The sequence below is a fragment of the Sturnus vulgaris genome, chromosome 1, assembly GCF_052056855.1.
Source record: "Sturnus vulgaris isolate bStuVul1 chromosome 1, bStuVul1.hap1, whole genome shotgun sequence".
Classification (NCBI taxonomy): Eukaryota; Metazoa; Chordata; class Aves; order Passeriformes; family Sturnidae; genus Sturnus; species Sturnus vulgaris.
The window spans coordinates 154,162,734-154,176,932 of NC_142243.1; the positions used below are offsets into that span (position 1 = coordinate 154,162,734).

At 50.8% G+C, this 14,199-nt stretch overlaps 1 protein-coding gene and 2 long non-coding RNA genes across 17 annotated transcripts in view; 1 reads left to right on the forward strand and 2 right to left on the reverse strand.

Annotated features, from left to right (window-relative positions):
- Positions 1-1,229: 1,229 nt before the first annotated feature.
- On the reverse strand, positions 1,230-9,700 carry LOC148225599 (uncharacterized). Its single transcript, XR_015808695.1, has 2 exons — positions 9,601-9,700; positions 1,230-2,373 (listed from the first exon to the last, which is right to left on the reverse strand). It is a non-coding gene; the product is annotated as an uncharacterized LOC148225599 (long non-coding RNA).
- Positions 2,402-9,592, reverse strand: LOC148225600 (uncharacterized). Its single transcript, XR_015808690.1, has 2 exons — positions 9,391-9,592; positions 2,402-4,804 (listed from the first exon to the last, which is right to left on the reverse strand). It is a non-coding gene; the product is annotated as an uncharacterized LOC148225600 (long non-coding RNA).
- Positions 9,701-9,732: 32 nt separating the features above from the next.
- The window catches only part of ADGRB1 (adhesion G protein-coupled receptor B1), a 279,870-nt gene continuing 275,403 nt past the window's right edge, over positions 9,733-14,199 (forward strand). For 10 of the 15 annotated variants that reach the window (XM_088180028.1, XM_088180067.1, XM_088180019.1 and 7 more), the window contains exon 1: positions 9,734-10,442. The gene's annotated coding sequence lies outside the window, so the exon portion shown is untranslated. Of the gene's footprint in view, positions 10,443-14,199 lie in introns of all 15 variants that reach the window. The other 5 variants (XM_088179990.1, XM_088179982.1, XM_088179994.1 and 2 more) reach the window with 1 other exon arrangement.

Consider the following 14,199-nt stretch of genomic DNA (forward strand, 5'->3'; position numbering starts at 1 on the left):
TTTGAACATCCCTGGAGATCTTTATTCTCATTTCACTAAGCTTTTACAAGCTCCTGGGCTTTTTCCAGCAGGGTTGCACTGGAGTTGGGGGTAAATGGAATCTTAGAATTATCAAGGTTGGAAAAGGCCCATGAGGTCGTCAAGTCTGCAGGAGTTGAAGGAAAAACCAGGGTGGTGCTTGAACACAATTGAACACAATTGTTCCCATGTTCCTACACACCAGTAGAGCAGAAGAACAAAGCTGTGATTGCCTTGTGTGAAAGATTTCTGTGTCCCTTGATATGGGACATATTTGTCACCCCCTGCTCCAAATAAACAAATTTAAAATGAAGTCTCCTCTGCTTTCTCCTGTCTCCAGCACCAATGGATGCCTCAGCTTGGGCTTTAGCCTTCTCTGCTAATCCCAGACTTTCCCCAGTGGATCTGGCACTCTGTGGTTCCAAGAGGCTTGTAAGGAGAGGAATGGAAAGACAAGATTTGAAATTAGCAATATCCAACTCTAAATGTGGGTTTTGATGTAAAAACACTATTATTAGAAGGAAAAAAAACCAACACAACAAACAAGCAAACAAATATGGTTCATTATGTTCTAAATGAGCCTCTGGATAGAGCAGCCTTCTTCGATGGAAATGCAGAAAGAAAATGTCATTTATGAAGAGGGAAGGGACACATCCAATCAGCATAGAGGCTTTTAGGCTGTGTTGCCAAGACTGATGAAAGTGAGGCAGAATAAGGGATCTGGAACTGGCCCTGGGGTCATCTGCTCTACTGACACATTTCTGGACCATGATTTTTCTCTCTGCCTCAGTCTCCTCAGGTCCATGTTTTCCAAAGCAGATAAACAGCTTTCCCTATGTAAAAGGTACATTATTGGTTCTAACGTGCCTCTTGGATTGCCTTCCAGATTTTCCAGCACCCTCCAAGGGCTGTGCCTAACCCCAAAACCAGAGGGGGGGATGGTTTCCAGAGTTTATGTTCTTCCTGGGTAAGATGGAAAATACCTTAGAGTGTAAAGGGTCTTTCCTTCTGTTGAAGTACATAATGAAAACAATGAGTCAGGTTTTATTCAACCCCCCCCCCCACCAATTTCTAGCACTAAAGTAGGGTATAAAACTTGAATGCCATTCAAAATAAGAACTTAAAAAAAAAAAAAAGCAAACAGAAAACTCATGCGAGTCACACTGGTTGCATATTTTGAGGTTAACATGACATGACTGTGTCTCTTAAGCTCATTTAAACATTTAATTTTATTCTCTTGTTCCATGCCTGAGTACATATGGATTTCACAGAGGTTTAACAGGACAGAAGAAAGTTACCCATAATTGAAACAGGCTTTATGCACGAGTCATGATGTTGTGTTCAACAGTCAGAGGGAGAAAAACGTGTTCTTTCTGTCTGAAGTGACTTATTTTCAGATTAGGGAAACAGCTGTGAGAAGAGACAGAACTGCTCCTTAGAAGAGCACCACCAACAAACGGTTTGCTGAAATCTGTTCAAAGAGATTCATCTTAGAACCTTAGATTTAATTATGCAGAGTAAGTAGAGAAGGACTCGTGCAGCATAAAATCATAGAATGGTTTGGATTGGAAGGGATCTTAGAGATTATCCAGTTCCAAGCCCCTGCCTTGGGCAGGGACACCTTCCATTAGGTTACTCCAAGACCCATCCAACCTGGCCTTGAACATCTCCTGGGATGGAGAGTCCACAGCCTCTCTGGGCAACCACTCTTGGTGTCTCATGAACCTTATAGCAAAGAATTTGTTCTTAATACCTGTTCTAAATAAAATTACCTTGTTTTCATTTAGGACCTTGTCCTGTCACTCCTTTCCCTTGTCCAAAGCTCCTCTCCAGCTCTCTTGGAGCTCCTTTGGGTACTGGAAGGGGCTCTGAGATCTCCCTGGAGCTTTCTCCAGGCTGAGCAGCCCCAACTCTCCCAGCCTGTGTCCAGAGCAGGGGTACCCCAGCCCTATGATTGCTTTAGTGGCCTCCTCTGGACTTGGCTCAACGAACTGATCTTCCTCCTGTGCTGGGAACCCCAGAGCAGCACTCCAGGTGGGATCACACCAAAGCAGAGTAGAAGTGGAGAATCGCCTCCCTCCCCTGCTGGTTGTTCTGCTTAAATTCAGCCCAGGATCCAGGTCATGGCCTTTAAAACCATCTCTGCACCTGCAGAGCTCTTGATCTTTGCTGGAAGCCTTTTCAGAGCCTTTCTGAACACGAGCAGCAGTGAAGGATGAGTCGTGTGCTGGTGGCTCCAGAGCCAGGCTCGTCCCAGCAGCTCTGATTTATGGCAGGAGGCAGAGATAAGTTACCTGATAAATGGCTCCTCCATTATCATAAACAGATGTGTCCCAGCATAGATTATAATTACATCTGAGGGAAAATAACACAAACACAAAGGTTACAAGGCTGAGATTGGGTGAATGGTTTATTTAATCTTAATTGTTTTTTCTTCCTTGATTCGGTATTAATCCCACCTTCCACTGAGGGACTTCCAATTTCAATAGGCTATAAATTATGTAATCAAACTTGTTTTACATATGCTTATGTCAAATGATTTACACAGCCACAGGATCAGCCTTCAATTTCAGGATGCTCAGGTCAAATACAGATATTGGAAAACCACAGATTTCCATTCATGAGAGCATCAAAGGAACAGACCCTTAAAGATGCTGAGCACTCTCCAGCTCCATTGGTTTCTGGGGGAGCCTGGAAGCACTTGGCCTCACAAGAATTAGATCTGGGATGTGACTTGAAATGTCTCAATATAAAAAATGAGGTTGGAAACCACCAATGTTTGAACTTTTGGAGATGCTTTTTTTTATTTCTTATGATAACTGTGAAAAGCTGACTTGGATAGTTGGATGTAAAGAAACCAACTGAGATTAAGCCCCTGGATGTTGGGAACATGGGGACAAGAAGGTGACTGTGGTGGGTTGGCCCTGGTTGGATGTCAGGTGCCCTCCTAAACTGCTCTGTCAGGCCCCTCAAATGGACAGGGGAAAGAAAAAATAATGAAAGGCTCCTGGGTTGAGCAAAGGACAGGGAGAGATCAGTCACCAGTTACCCTCAAGGACCAAACAGGCTGGACTTGGGAAATTAATTTATTTTAATGCAAATTAAATCAGGAAGTGCAACAAGTTACATAGTCCTTCAATATGATATTTTGGACTAGAAGTGCCAGTTCATTGAAATTAGACTTCAGTGTGTGGAAAATAAGTGTTTTGCTATAACAAGGAGAAAAGGAGGGAAGGAAATCCCAAACATTGTTACTTACAAATTATTTTTTTATTTTTGAAGCTAACCTAGTGATATTAAAGAATAACAAAGTGGAAATGCAAATTGAAATCAAAGTACCATCTTTTGTCTGGCCTGAATTAAATACACATTCACACTCTCAACTGCTGATTTGTGAAAGCAAATCCAGAATCTTGAGCTCATTTCGGGCTTTTGTGACAGTCACTTGAGAGATCTTCAACTTTTTTCCAGTATGGAAAATTGTTTTCTTGTTCAACTCCTCAGGTATCATCCCTGTGAAAGGGGATAGAGAATCCTGTAGAGCACAGAGGGATTTTGCATTTCAAGCTCTGTCTGCCGGTGCTCAGGCAAGGAGGCTTTTCTTGCTTTCTCCATTGATTTAGGAGTTCTCATTCTGAGCGCGTTGTAACTACAAGAAAATGAAATTCTGTCGCTTTCTCCTAAAATAAGAAGATTTACTTGTGGAAATAACTCTGTAAATACCACGTACTGCCATCTATGGCTCTGCTTGGGAAGCACATTGAGAGCCCTGCAAAGGAAACTGCTTTTCTACCATCAAAGAAACCTTTTGTGCTAATCGGGGTTATAAACGAGTGGCTCGCAGCTTCCAGCAGCTGGTGTGGGAAAATAGAGTTCCCAGGGGAAGGGGAATCTCAATCCATCCCTGTCCTGCCAGTTTGGTGCCAGGGTGGGCAAGAGATGCCTTGAGCTTGGAGAGGGACTGCAGGTCAGCAGGAAAGCACCTGGAGAGCAGCACAAAGGAATTCCAGGCACTCCACACAGGGAAAGGGCTTCATCACTGATCCAGCTCAAATTCCTCTGATCTAACACCTGAGCACGTGGAATAAACCAGAGGCTTAGGGATGTGTTCTGTAGGGCTGTGATCCTGTTGGCATCGAGGAGATGTGGTGGGATGGCTCCTGTGACTGGGTTGGGATGGGATGGAAGGGTACAGAAAGAACAGGAGTAGGAATTCTCCTTAGAACAAGCACAGGAGATGAGGAGGGGCTGCCTCCCTCTGGGTTGAGGAGCAGATGGAATTCTGGAGCTTTGCCTGAGGATGGAAGAGGAGCTAAGGGAGAATTTATGGGTCAGGACTAAGGGAGGGCAGACACAGGTGACATTGGAGCTGCTACAGGCTGCCCAGCCAGGAGCACCAGGAGGGCTTGGAGCACCCTGGTTTAGTGGGAAGTGTCCCTGCCCATGGCAGGGGTTGGAACTGGATGATCTTCAAGGTCCCTTCCATCACAAACCTCCCCGTGACTCTGGAAACATGCAGTAATTATTATTAACATTGCTATTTTTAGAAGGTGTTCAGCACTTTCTCTCTTGAAGAAAGTTTCTAAACAAGGATAAAGAAGAGCTGAGCACTTTTAGAGAAATTCTTTTTATTGTGACCATTTGGGATGCTCCCAATCTGTCTTCACTGGCAATAACATCAAAGTACATTTTGCCTTTGCTCTTACTCTTAGTTCTCAGCCTCTGGTCCCAGGATCTTCACCAGCAGAAGAACTTCATGAATATCTCCTCCCCACTCTTTCCCTTCCTGGACAGGGAGAGGGGAAAGAGGAGATTTCAGGATCAGTTCTAAGCTCTGGAAAAAGAGGAGCTGTGAACATCTGGGCTTGGGGCTCCACCTGGCAGCTTCCTGCTCCAGAACCAGCATCACAAATGCTTTCAGAGGGGGGTTCCATCTTCTCCCCTGGTCATCCAAGAGCTTTGGAACTCTGGGAATAGTTTGGCTTCCTCAACAAAGCAGGAGTCACCCATCCAATCTCCCTCCACCATCACTGGCTGTGACCATACCGTGCTGCTGCTTGTTCTCCTCACTAAGACCCTTTTTGGGGCTCCAGGAAGTTTTTCCCTGGCTCTGATGTGCAAAGCAGGCTGGTCAGGGGAGAGGGCTGGAGTCAAGATTTTCCATGCTTGGGAAAGCTGGAAGTTCACTTTACAATACTATAAAATGGGCTTGATGCTAAATTCCTGTTTTAGGAGAATTCTCTCACCACTCTGTCCAAAAAATGGAGGAGTTTGAGCAAAGACACTCCTTGAACACAAAGAATCCCTACACTTAATAAATGCAGCCCATGGGAGGAGGAACAGGAGTTTTTCCTTGCCCTTAGGAGAGGCTGGGATTGCTGGGTTTGACCTGTGGTAGGTGAGCATTAACCCTCCTGAGCAGCCACTGCCAGCAGAAACCACAGCTGGCAGCAGCAATAAAAAGTCATTAAAATATATATAAAAATTGACAACAACAGCAAAAGTGAGGTGGAAAACACAGCAGCCACATGAGAGGCAGACATGGGAAAATCCCTTTCAAATCCTGGGTAGAGCTGAGTTGTCCCATGTCTCCCTTCAGCAGAAGGACGAGGCTGGCTGAAAATTTGAAATGTTCAAGGAGATTTTTAACCAGACACAATGGAAAGTGTTATAGATGTAAACACAGTGGTATCTGTTGCTGGAGGGGAAGTAAACTGATTACCTACAAGCTGTCCTGCTTTGCAGTTATCCTCTTCAAACAGATCCCCCTGGGAATCCCAGGCATTCCCTTATTTTTTTTTTCCCTTGCCATCCTCATCTACACCTACGATATCTGGGGGTACCACTGGCAGGAGGAGACTCTTCCAAAAAACTAAACTCACTTTCTCTACATTGCAGTTATGCTTCCAGCAGATTTTTGGGGCAAATCTTTTATTCCAACGGCACCACCAGCCTACCTTAGCAATGTGGGAGGTGGGAGGACAGAGTTAACAAATTTAAACCAGCTCTGAGCAGCTACCAGCCCAAACAGCCTTTTTCTGTCCGTGTTCTGTGCTTCAAAAGAAGGTGGAAAAATTGAGCAGATAGAAAATGTTTTTCTGCCTCTTTCATGTCTCCCTCATGTACTTTGTAGTTTGAGACCAGCTTAGGCTCCTAAAGTGTGCAGCTTAATCCTTCTCCCAAAATCTCTTTGCATATTCCCAGGGGTGCTGCATTTAACCATGGATATTCCCATTCCCCTTTTTTTTTTTTTTTTTTTTGCTCTGGACCTGTTTTGCCTCTGACAACAAGAGGCATTTTATGTGCAATAAACACGTTCTAAATTCAAAGTGTGTGCAAAGGTTTGCTTATCTCTCTTGAGTTTGCTGTTTTCCTTTGACAGGGAGAAGAGGAGAATTACAGCTGGATCCAGCTCAATCCTTTCCACCTCCAAAACCCAGACAGAAAACAGAGCAGAGAAGAGAAAGATACTTCATTCTTGGTTGTGTTTTTGGACAGCAAAGTTGGTGTTTGCCACAAAACCCACCCAGCACCTCACCAAGGAGAGTTAGGGGTGGGTTTGACTTATTAGCACCACCATGATGCTGTGGGGATGGTGTGTCCCAAAAGCTGCTGGGCCTTGTGACCTCTGTAATTGCTGTTCTTGTCTGCTTCTTTTCCTCTGGGAATGATGCTGGCAGGTCCTGATGGTGCCCATGTCTGCCCTGAGTGACTTCAGGAGTCCTCACACCATACTGTGATGGGACAGAGGGTGCCAGTTTGGGCTGAGCTGAAGCCTTTTGGTTATTTCTGTACAGTTTCAAGCAAAACAGGGCAGAGATCTCTGTTTCAGGGCTTTCTGTGTCACAAAGGAATTGTGCTGACCTAGGGCTATGTCCCTGCAAAGTCTCTACATGGGGAGCAGAGGGGACAACCACCAACACAAAGGTGTCTTTAAATCTGTTATGTTACCGGTTCAGACCATTCTCCCCACAGATGCCCTGTTTGGATTATGTTGGCAGGATGAAAGGAAGGGTCTATATCTCCCCAAACTCAGATTTCTGAGAGATCTGTTGTTTTGAGAGTACCTTCTGCTCTGCCAATGGCCTTTTTTGCCTTCAGAATTATCCTGCTGCAGGGAATTTCACAGATCCATTTTATGCTAAAGTTATTTTGCCTTCCTCACTTCACAGATGAAGAGAGCAGGTGAATTATTACACTTGGTTACCTCAGCCAGTTGCAGACCCCAAATCCTCACATCCTATTTGCAGTCACAGCTCACCCTCACTTTTCCTGGAGGGCACACTGTGACAAATGGGGACATCATTTTAATTTTGAGGTGTGGGCCATGTTTACCCTCCTGCTAAATGGGGGTCTAGGAATTCACAAATCTCTTGACTTAAGACTGGGGAAAAATGGTCTGCAGTGACATTTGTCAGTATCTTTGGACAATGCTCTGTGGCCCAGGGTAGGATTCCTGGTCCTGGGCAGTGCCAGGAGCTAGACTTTGATGATCCTTGTGGGTCCTTTCCAGCTCAGGATATTCTGCAGTTCTCACACTCGTGGAGCCCAATTCCCCATTCCCACAAAGATGAGTTTTCCATCAGGCCCCACTGCAGCAACAGAAAATGGGTTTAGTTTGGTCAGTATCACTTTCTGGTGCTTTGTCCTTCTGCTTGGGCTTCTTTGCAACACAGGAGAGAGGCCAAGTGCACCTTGGTCTGCCTGAGCTCCCCAAACACAGGGCAGGGAGGGTGGGTGCCCTCCTCTTCCCCCATCACCCCAAAAGCGAGGCAGAGCTGCCCCACAGGGCTCAGAGGGCAGGGGCAGAGTTAGGTTAGGCTTAGGGTGAGGTTTAGGGTTGAGCTCCTTTTGCCAAGCACTCCCTGGCTCCCTCCGAAGCTTTCCACTCTCCTGCTGGTGAGGGTTGGAGAGAAAGAGGAGCTGCAGAAACAGGGAAGAAAATCCCTGGGTGACTTCAAGCCTTCTTGAAGGAAAACAAACTCCCAAAATCCTGGCGAGGGAAAGGGAGAGATTTCCATTCGGAGCATGCACTGTGCTAATCCAGCATAGCCGCCTGTCGGCTAAAACCCTGCATTTCAGGCCCCAGCTGCCCCTTTGCTCCAGTCCCCGCTTAACTGGAGATGTCACAGATGCCTTTGGCCAGCGATGCTGCAGTGCTGGCTGGGGATGAGAGGCTGCTTTGCTGCGTTCCTCCACAGCCAGGGTTTGCAGCTCAGCTCGTCTAAATGGAGAATTTTCTTTCTTTTCTCTTTCCCCCAGGAGTTTTTTGTTGGTTTTTTTTTTAGGGATGCAATAGGTTTGAAGGTGTGGAAATAGGGGTTAAAGGGCTGGATGATGTGAAGGGAAGGGAGGAAAGGGGAAGGAGGCCAAGGGGAGGGGGTGGAGATACCCTGGAGAGTCCCTGTGGGGAGAAATGGGGTGCTCCTCTCCCTCCTTGAGGCAGAGAAACAGAGTGGTGGCAGATGAGATCTTTACCTCTGCCCCCTGGACAGGTCTGAGCGGCAGCCCCGGGCAGGGTGGGAGGTGATTTTGTCAGGGAAAGAGGGTCGGTTCCCCCCTTTTGGAGTAGGAAGGGTTAAAAACAAGGGGCAGGTCCCGAAGTCTGACAGGATGCTGAAGTCCCCCAGCTCTCCACACACCTCCAGCCTTATCCCTCTCCCTTCCATCCCCTTCCCACCCCGCTTGCTCTGCTCGGCAGGCTTCTCATTACCGGAGGACCTTCCTCAGGCTGCAAACCTGGAGGCAGCACCCCTACCCCAATTCTGCCGGGATGTAGCACGTACCTTTCACCCCAGCCCATTCCCTCGCCCTCCATCTGCTCAAACTTTCCCTTCCCCCTCCCCAGCCTCCTGCTACCCCGAGGTGTTGCCTGGACGTGAGACCCCCCACAACTGCCCCCCAAATTTTTGGTTAACGGAGCGAGGAGTTGAGGAGGATGCTAGGAGAGAGGTAAAATTTAAACAATTAGGAAAGGGTTAATGGCTGTTGCCGTCTTCTGCCTGGGCAAGCCGTGCGCCCTGGTGCAAAGGCACGGCCGAGCCGGGGTGCTGGGGGAGGTCCCCCCATCCCCGCCCTCCCTCCCCGCAGCTGAGGGGCTGGGGAGCCACTGCCCCGCTGGTCCCCGCCGCCCTGTCCAGTGTCCCGTCCCCTTTCCCAGGCTGTCAGCTCCGGGGGAGGCTCCGGGGGAGTGATGAGAGAGCCCCAGCACCCCCCTGTCCGTGCCGGCACCCCGGCCGCGGCACCAGCGTCTCTGCGCATCCCTCTGCGGGCGAGCGGCACCTCTCCGTGCTGAGCCTCCGCAGGTTTTTGGGGGAGCGGGGCGGGGAGAGGAGGGGGGGGGGGGGGAAGCAGAAGCCTCGCCATCCTCACCACCACCATCCCGGCTCCCTCTTCACCTCCTGGCTCCCCGCTTAGGGCTAAGCTGTCCCGAGGAGGCTGCGCTGCTGAGCCGCCAGCGCGCTCCGGCTGTCGCTGGCTCCTCTGTTCCATCCATCCATCCATCCATCCATCCATCCATCCATCCATCCATCCATCCATCCTCTCCTGCTGGAGGCTAGCGGAGCATGCCCGATGCGATACCGTGTCAGTTCGGGTCCTTGCCTATAGCTGCCTGTTTTACAAAGCTCCGATCCGTGCGTGTGCGTGTGTATGTGTGTGTGCATTTCATCCCTCCCTCCTATCCCTCCCTCCCTCCCTCTCTCTCTCTCTCTCTCTCTCTCTCACTCTAATGTGTGATCTGGAAAGCTTATAAAAGCCTGATGTAATCCTTAATGCAGCCCCTGGCTACAAAGACTGGATCTAGTTTCAGAGAGAGAGATTCAGAAGCAGAATTAAAAAAAGAAAAAAAAAAAAAAAGAAAAAAAAGTGTGGGGGGAGAAGAGAGAGAAAGAAGGAAAAGCAGACGAGTGGATTTTAAACAAACATATCTTTCTGAAGAAGACCATTCTTGCTCCTCGCTGCTGGGAAAGCTACTCTGAACCCTGCTGTATTTTTTTTTCCAAAGGAGAAGACTTGATTGTCTGCTTGGATCTAATGATTTATTGGCTTTTAACTGCGTTTTTCCCCTCTCCTAAGGATTCCTCAAAAAAAGGCTTAATTATTTTCAGCTTTTCTCTTCTACCTGCCTGTCTGCAGAGACACCAAAGGTTCTCCCTTCCTCTCCCTCCCCACCCCCATTTCTTTTAGGATTTTCCCCCTTTTCCATTTACTATATACATATATATATATATATAAATGTGTATGTATATATATATGTAGAGGCAAGAGTGGAGGAAGCGGAGGGGGAGAGAGAGCTCTGCCATCCTTTTGGACTTCACTCGCTGCCCAATGTTGGGCTGGTTACCCCTGGATATGTTGCTGGTTTCCATTTGGAATTTGACGAAGGGAAGAAGGAGGATATAAAACCTGGGGAGCTCGACAAGGTAAGGGGCTCCCGGCCACCCTTCCTTCTTCCACCGAGGGGAGGGAGAGGGGGAACGCGACTTCTCCGGCTGCGCTTTGCCTGGAGCGCAGGGGGGTCTGTCTCCATCCCCAGGGGAGACGGCGATGGGGGCAGCGGTGGGCACCCACTCCTCGGCTTTTGCCCCTGGAAACAGCACCCGGAGGATGTTTCCATCCCTTGCACTCCGCAATCTGGACTGATTAGAGCGTAATCATTCCCTGACATGGGAAGTTTTAACTTTTGTGCATGCAGGTCCTGTGGGCAAACATCAAGCGCTGGTGGAAAATATTGAATGCCTGCAGGATGCGGAGGGGGAAATGCAGACGTGTCCCGGGGAAAGGAGCTGGGGACTGGCTTGTCTGGTGGGGGGAGAAGACAGCCAGGAGAGGGAAGAGGAGCAGGGGATCGCGACAGGAGAGCTGCAGAGCCAGCCGGGGCTGAACTGCCAAGTGCTGGGAAGCCGCGGTGCCTTCGCGGGTAGCCCTGGGGTCCGGGACTCCACAGCCCGCAATGTTGGCAAACAAAGTCTCGGAAGGACAGGCAGCTGCCTGCCCCGAGCATGAATCTGCCCTGATCGGAGCTTCCTGCCTTCCTCCTTTTCCTTGGAGAGCTCTCGGGGTGTGTGGGGGGGGAGTCCTTGCTTGCTTCGCTGCTTGTGTGGCACCTACCCAGGGCTGGAGGCTACGGCTGGGGAGGCGATGAGCTCCTCATGCCCCCCTAAACGCCATTTCCCAGCACTTCGCTTGGCACTGGGGGAGAAAATTAACCTTTAGCCTCTGTAGAGCTGCGAGTGTGGCACAGCCACACAGACACACGCTGCTCCCGGCGCTGTGCTCCTGGGGGATGCTGGCACCCAGGCATGGCTTAGCCTTTCTTTGGGGAGGGGGAGCGGGCGGAGAGAGAAGGAGTCTCCATCAGGGATGCGTAATTACAAAGCATCTTGTTCTGAATCACCCTGTGTGGGAATGAATCGCAAAATTTGTCTCTCCCTCTTCCCCCACCGCCCCCTTGCCTTTCACGGCCTGACATTCGCTGATGGAGGGTGGCTGTTGATGCATCTTCAGACTTTCACAGAGAGGTGTTTCAGCCATGGCTCTGCCAAGGCTGGGAGGAAAAGGGGATAAGAGGGATCGAGGGGGATCAGAAGAGGTTTCAAAGGGACTTTTCAGTCCTGGCTGAGAGCAGGCACCGGCTCCCGATCGAAGGCACGGGTTGCAGATGAACTCTGCCAGGTACCTTCGGCTGTGACTCACACTCGTATCCCTGATCCTGCCCTGGCCAAGCAAACAACCCCTGTGAATCAGCTGCACGGAGAGGAGTTGGGAGGGAGGAGAGCATCGAGGCAAGGTCAAAAGGATGGAGGGCTAAAAGACATCCCCCCTTCCATCCCTGACCGCCCCATCCCTTCGGAGCTGGGGCTTTCCAAGGCTCAGGCTCAACCCAGCTCCAGCACTGGGTCTGCCGAGTTGCCAGGGCCAGCTGACAGCTGATGGCTGAGGGAGGAGGAAGAGGAGGAGGGGAGGAAGGGGGCTGAGGAAGAGCGGAGCTACTTTGACAGATGCCCAAACCTGCGTGCGCGGCAGAGCGAAAATCGCAGCGCCTCGAAAGCTTCCCTGGGAGGGAGCCAGGGATGCTCGGGGTGCAGGGCGCACCTCCCCAGCCTCGTTACCTGTTGATTTCCTAAAGGCTTCCTCTCACCTGGCCAGGCAGAGCCTGAGGAGAGCCAGGAGGGCTGAGCCCCCACACTCCGAGGAGTTGCCTGGTGACCTCCGCCGCGTAGCAGGGAGGGCTCCCGTGTTAATGATGATGACTCTGCTTTGGCTGGTGCTGAAATATCTGTATTATCTATTATCAGCTGGGAGACGAGGCTGGAGGCTTCGCAGGGCTGGGATCTCATCCAAAGTCCGGGCTGCTAAAGGAAACAAACAACTCTCCGTGCATATTAAGTGGGTCCCTAATTAATTAATGACTCATTAACCTGGGTCCCACAGTCCTTCCTGTGCCCAAGACCTCGCTGAGGAAGAGGAAGGAGGTGGCAGGGCAGAGGCGGGGAGGTTTTTACCCTTGGAGAGTGCTGAGGAATTGCACCAGCTCAGTCAAGCCGCACTGCCAGGGGACAGGGTGGCCACGGGGCTGAGCCAGGCAGGGGGACAAAGGAAGGGCTCAGCAGACAGGACATCCTGCCCGGTGGGTCTCGGAGGGTGCTGGGGTGTGGAAAACCCAGGGGACCTCCATACGCTGCTCTGGGTGCTACAGAGGGGTCAGGGTGCAGCATCGCTCCTGCTGAGGAGGACGAAAGGGAAGACCAGGAAAGGTCCTGGACAGGCACAAGGCACAGCCAGGGCAGGGCTCCCTGGCCCTTTTCAAAGCACTTGGGATGGTGTTGCAGAGCCCTGGGAGCAGGGAGAGGGGCTTGGATCCCCCATAATTGACCAAGAAAGGCGGACAGGCTCAGGGAAGGAGTGGCTGCAAAGCGGAGGGGTTTTCTATTAATAATTGTAGCCCCTTCTCCTTACGTGAGGGAAAGCGAGGCAGGGACTGCGTGCCAGACCCCATACCCGGGATAGGAACTCTGTGTGTGTGTCGGGGGGTTGTCGGGGGGAGATCCTGAATCCCCATCACACCCCAAGGAGCAGCCAAAGGCAACCACCACGGCTGGGGGAGCACCCCGCATCCCATTCTCTGCCACCCCAGTCCTGTGCCCCGCAGGCACCCAGAGGTGCTCTGGGCCACCCCCACAGCCTTATAACACCCCATAAGCTTCTTTTACAACCACCCCAAACTTAGCGAACCCCCCTCCCCACATCCCCACTCCATCCTCCTGGCAGCATCGGGGCCATCCCCGCTGCAACCCCGCGGAGGGAGAGGTTGGGAAAAGCTGTCGGGCATCTCCAGCCAATGTCAGGGCTCCCCTCCAGCCTCCCCCATAGCCAAGGCGGCACGGGGGGGCTGCCGGGGCTTGCGGCGAGCGGCGGGGAGGTGGCGCTCGCAGCCCGGCTATCGCCGCTCGCCACCCCCGGAGCGCTCGGATGCTCGGCACAGCCCGCGGAGCGCTGCTCGCCGTTATCCCCCCCCCACCAAAAAAAAAAAAAAAAAAAAGAAACCCCACCCGTACAGCTGGGGATGGCAAGAAGCTCCGGTTCTCACCCCGCACCCGAAACGTGAAACCCACGGGGGTTTATTTCCCACTCTCCAGCGTTCCTGTTGAGCTTTTACTCCCTACTCCCTATGTTTTATTACCATGCTCTCCCGCATGTTTTATCCCCTTCTCCTGCCCTCTTCTCCCCCATTTCAGTATCCTTGTGAAAGTAGATGTTTCCACCGGCTCTCCGTGGGAGTGGAAGTGCTGCTACGTGCAGCTCTGTTACCCCCATGCCCAGAACTGGGGGGGGACACGGAGGCAGCCCCCAGCTCTCAAGAGCTTGCTGGAGGTCTTCACACCATCCCTCACTCCCTGCGAGTGGGAGAAAGGGATGCCCGAGCACTCTGCTGCTGAGAATCCACCCGTAGCATCGTCCAGCAGGGATGGTGTCCCATCCTGGAGGGGAAGATGACAGAGGGGCTTCCCGCAGTGCCTGTGTGGTGGCTGCAGGTGGCTTTTCCTTCCCAGGTTTTTTGTTTTGTTTTTTTGTTGGGATTTTTTTTTTTTTTTTTTTTTTCGGAAGGGGGCAGGAGGAGGGGAAGCAGTGTGCTCACAGATTCAGATTCACCCTCTCCCGTTGCTCAAGTGTAGCAGG